The 4,250-nt window shown below is 39.9% G+C and overlaps 6 non-coding genes and 1 pseudogene across 6 annotated transcripts; all 7 read right to left on the bottom strand.

Moving 5' to 3' along the window:
- Nucleotides 1-495: 495 nt before the first annotated feature.
- Nucleotides 496-614, bottom strand: LOC124851742. Its single transcript, XR_007032686.1, has one exon. It is a non-coding gene; the product is annotated as a 5S ribosomal RNA (ribosomal RNA).
- Nucleotides 615-1,101: 487 nt separating this feature from the next.
- LOC124851737 lies at nucleotides 1,102-1,220 on the bottom strand. The gene has a single exon (XR_007032681.1). It is a non-coding gene; the product is annotated as a 5S ribosomal RNA (ribosomal RNA).
- Nucleotides 1,221-1,709: 489 nt separating this feature from the next.
- Nucleotides 1,710-1,828, bottom strand: LOC124851736. Its single transcript, XR_007032680.1, has one exon. It is a non-coding gene; the product is annotated as a 5S ribosomal RNA (ribosomal RNA).
- Nucleotides 1,829-2,316: 488 nt separating this feature from the next.
- Nucleotides 2,317-2,435, bottom strand: LOC124851741. Its single transcript, XR_007032685.1, has one exon. It is a non-coding gene; the product is annotated as a 5S ribosomal RNA (ribosomal RNA).
- Nucleotides 2,436-2,925: 490 nt separating this feature from the next.
- LOC124851732 lies at nucleotides 2,926-3,044 on the bottom strand. The gene has a single exon (XR_007032676.1). It is a non-coding gene; the product is annotated as a 5S ribosomal RNA (ribosomal RNA).
- A 490-nt stretch (nucleotides 3,045-3,534) lies between these two features.
- LOC124851730 lies at nucleotides 3,535-3,653 on the bottom strand. The gene has a single exon (XR_007032674.1). It is a non-coding gene; the product is annotated as a 5S ribosomal RNA (ribosomal RNA).
- Nucleotides 3,654-4,143: 490 nt separating this feature from the next.
- Nucleotides 4,144-4,250, bottom strand: LOC124851715 (annotated as a pseudogene).

Here is a 4,250-nt window from a genome sequence, read left to right as displayed (position 1 = left end):
TAAGCGAAGGACTCCACCCACAATACCTTATTTATACATGTGAACCACCATCATCATCAATACTACTGTTGCTTCGTGACTATTGAAACTTGGTTTCTATTGTTATTTAATTTTAAGGAAAGAGAAGCCCAACGTGAAATCTTGTCATAATACTGCAAGAGAAAAATCATTACAATTTTCAATAATTTCCTTCAGAAATATTATCCGGGTTTCACATACTGTTTCTTTTTCTGATGGTGAGTAAACTCCCTGCTCTTTCATCCTTCTCTCCAAATATGACATTTTGAGAATGATTTGTTACTATTGCATGAATAAAGTAGTGTTTTGACTGTCAAAAGTCATTTGAATGTTTCGCTCTCTTCCTTCAGTGATGATGTGTGTGTTCCATATCCTGTTTTTTCTTTGATGGTGAGTCCACCCTGTTCTTTCCAAGATGTTTCTCCTGTGAAGCAGCAGCAACAGCACCCTCTTCTGGTTTCAAAAAAAATTCTAAAAAGCTTACAGCACCTGGTATTCCCAGGCGGTCTCCCATCCAAGTACTAACCAGGCCCGACCCTGGTTAGCTTCCGAGATCAGACGAGATCGGGCGAATTCAGGGTGGTATGGCCATAAGCGAAGGACTCCACCCACAATACCTTATTTATACATGTGAACCACCATCATCATCAATACTACTGTTACTTTGTGACTATTGAAACATGGTTTCTATTGTTATTTAATTTTAAGGAAAGAGAAGCCCAAGGTGAAATTTTGTCATAATACTGCAAGAGAAAAATCATTACAATTTTCAATAATTTCCTTCAGAAATAATATCCGGGTTTCACATACTGTTTCTTTTTCTGATGGTGAGTAAACTCCCTGCTCTTTCATCCTTCTCTCCAAATATGACATTTTGAGAATGATTTGTTACTATTGCATGAATAAAGTAGTGTTTTGACTGTCAAAAGTCATTTGAATGTTTCGCTCTCTTCCTTCAGTGATGATGTGTGTGTTCCATATCCTGTTTTTTCTTTGATGGTGAGTCCACCCTGTTCTTTCCAAGATGTTTCTCCTGTGAAGCAGCAGCAACAGCACCCTTCTGGTTGCAAAGAAAATTCGAAAAGCTTACAGCACCTGGTATTCCCAGGCGGTCTCCCATCCAAGTACTAACCAGGCCCGACCCTGGTTAGCTTCCGAGATCGGACGAGATCGGGCATGTTCAGGGTGGTATGGCCGTAAGCGAAGGACTCAACCCACAATACCTTATTTATACATGTGAACCACCACCATCATCAATACTACTGTTGCTTCGTGACTATTGAAACTTGGTGTCTATTGTTATTTAATTTTAAGGAAAGAGAAGCCCAAGGTGAAATCTTGTCATAATACTGCAAGAGAAAAATCATTACAATTTTCAATAATTTCCTTCAGAAATAATATCCGGGTTTCACATACTGTTTCTTTTTCTGATGGTGAGTAAACTCCTGCTCTTTCATCCTTCTCTCCAAATATGACATTTTGAGAATGATTTGTTACTATTGCATGAATAAAGTAGTGTTTTGACTGTCAAAAGTCATTTGAATGTTTCGCTCTCTTCCTTCAGTGATGATGTGTGTGTTCCATATCCTGTTTTTTCTTTGATGGTGAGTCCACCCTGCTCTTTCCAAGATGTTTCTCCTGTGAAGCAGCAGCAACAGCACCCTCTGCTGGTTGCAAAGAAAACTCGAAAAAGCTTACAGCACCTGGTATTCCCAGGCGGTCTCCCATCCAAGTACTAACCAGGCCCGACCCTGGTTAGCTTCCGAGATCGGACGAGATCGGGCATGTTCAGGGTGGTATGGCCGTAAGCGAAGGATTCAACCCACAATACCTTATTTATACATGTGAACCACCACCATCATCAATACTACTGTTGCTTCGTGACTTTTGAAACTTGGTGTCTATTGTTATTTAATTTTAAGGAAAGAGAAGCCCAACGTGAAATCTTGTCATAATACTGCAAGAGAAAAATCATTACAATTTTCAATAATTTCCTTCAGAAATAATATCCGGGTTTCACATACTGTTTCTTTTTCTGATGGTGAGTAAACTCCCTGCTCTTTCATCCTTCTCTCCAAATATGACATTTTGAGAATGATATGTTACTATTACATGAATAAAGTAGTGTTTTGACTGTCAAAAGTCATTTGAATGTTTCGCTCTCTTCCTTCAGTGATGATGTGTGTGTTCCATATCCTGTTTTTTCTTTGATGGTGAGTCCACCCTGTTCTTTCCAAGATGTTTCTCCTGTGAAGCAGCAGCAACAGCACCCTCTTCTGGTTTCAAAAAAAATTCTAAAGCTTACAGCACCTGGTATTCCCAGGCGGTCTCCCATCCAAGTACTAACCAGGCCCGACCCTGGTTAGCTTCCGAGATCAGACGAGATCGGGCGAATTCAGGGTGGTATGGCCATAAGCGAAGGACTCCACCCACAATACCTTATTTATACATGTGAACCACCATCATCATCAATACTACTGTTACTTTGTGACTATTGAAACATGGTTTCTATTGTTATTTAATTTTAAGGAAAGAGAAGCCCAAGGTGAAATTTTGTCATAATACTGCAAGAGAAAAATCATTACAATTTTCAATAATTTCCTTCAGAAATAATATCCGGGTTTCACATACTGTTTCTTTTTCTGATGGTGAGTAAACTCCCTGCTCTTTCATCCTTCTCTCCAAATATGACATTTTGAGAATGATATGTTACTATTGCATGAATAAAGTAGTGTTTTGACTGTCAAAAGTCATTTGAATGTTTCGCTCTCTTCCTTCAGTGATGATGTGTGTGTTCCATATCCTGTTTTTTCTTTGATGGTGAGTCCACCCTGTTCTTTCCAAGATGTTTCTCCTGTGAAGCAGCAGCAACAGCACCATCTTCTGGTTGCAAAGAAAATTCGAAAAAGCTTACAGCACCTGGTATTCCCAGGAGGTCTCCCATCCAAGTACTAACCAGGCCCGACCCTGGTTAGCTTCCGAGATCAGACGAGATCGGGCGTGTTCAGGGTGGTATGGCCATAAGCGAAGGACTCCACCCACAATACCTTATTTATACATGTGAACCACCACCATCATCAATACTACTGTTGCTTCGTGACTATTGAAACTTGGTGTCTATTGTTATTTAATTTTAAGGAAAGAGAAGCCCAACGTGAAATCTTGTCATAATACTGCAAGAGAAAAATCATTACAATTTTCAATAATTTCCTTCAGAAATAATATCCGGGTTTCACATACTGTTTCTTTTTCTGATGGTGAGTAAACTCCCTGCTCTTTCATCCTTCTCTCCAAATATGACATTTTGAGAATGATATGTTACTATTACATGAATAAAGTAGTGTTTTGACTGTCAAAAGTCATTTGAATGTTTCGCTCTCTTCCTTCAGTGATGATGTGTGTGTTCCATATCCTGTTTTTTCTTTGATGGTGAGTCCACCCTGCTCTTTCCAAGATGTTTCTCCTGTGAAGCAGCAGCAACAGCACCCTCTGCTGGTTGCAAAGAAAACTCGAAAAAGCTTACAGCACCTGGTATTCCCAGGCGGTCACCCATCCAAGTACTAACCAGGCCCGACCCTGGTTAGCTTCCGAGATCGGACGAGATCGGGCATGTTCAGGGTGGTATGGCCGTAAGCGAAGTACTCAACCCACAATACCTTATTTATACATGTGAACCACCATCATCATCAATACTACTGTTGCTTCGTGACTATTGAAACTTGGTTTCTATTGTTATTTAATTTTAAGGAAAGAGAAGCCCAACGTGAAATCTTGTCATAATACTGCAAGAGAAAAATCATTACAATTTTCAATAATTTCCTTCAGAAATATTATCCGGGTTTCACATACTGTTTCTTTTTCTGATGGTGAGTAAACTCCCTGCTCTTTCATCCTTCTCTCCAAATATGACATTTTGAGAATGATTTGTTACTATTGCATGAATAAAGTAGTGTTTTGACTGTCAAAAGTCATTTGAATGTTTCGCTCTCTTCCTTCAGTGATGATGTGTGTGTTCCATATCCTGTTTTTTCTTTGATGGTGAGTCCACCCTGTTCTTTCCAAGATGTTTCTCCTGTGAAGCAGCAGCAACAGCACCCTCTTCTGGTTTCAAAAAAAATTCTAAAAAGCTTACAGCACCTGGTATTCCCAGGCGGTCTCCCATCCAAGTACTAACCAGGCCCGACCCTGGTTAGCTTCCGAGATCAGACGAGATCGGGCGAATTCAGGGTGGT

This window comes from Hippoglossus stenolepis, chromosome 4, assembly GCF_022539355.2.
Source record: "Hippoglossus stenolepis isolate QCI-W04-F060 chromosome 4, HSTE1.2, whole genome shotgun sequence".
NCBI lineage: Eukaryota > Metazoa > Chordata > Actinopteri > Pleuronectiformes > Pleuronectidae > Hippoglossus > Hippoglossus stenolepis.
The sequence above is the reverse complement of the archived record's forward strand: the minus strand, read 5'-3'. Positions and strand labels throughout refer to the sequence as shown.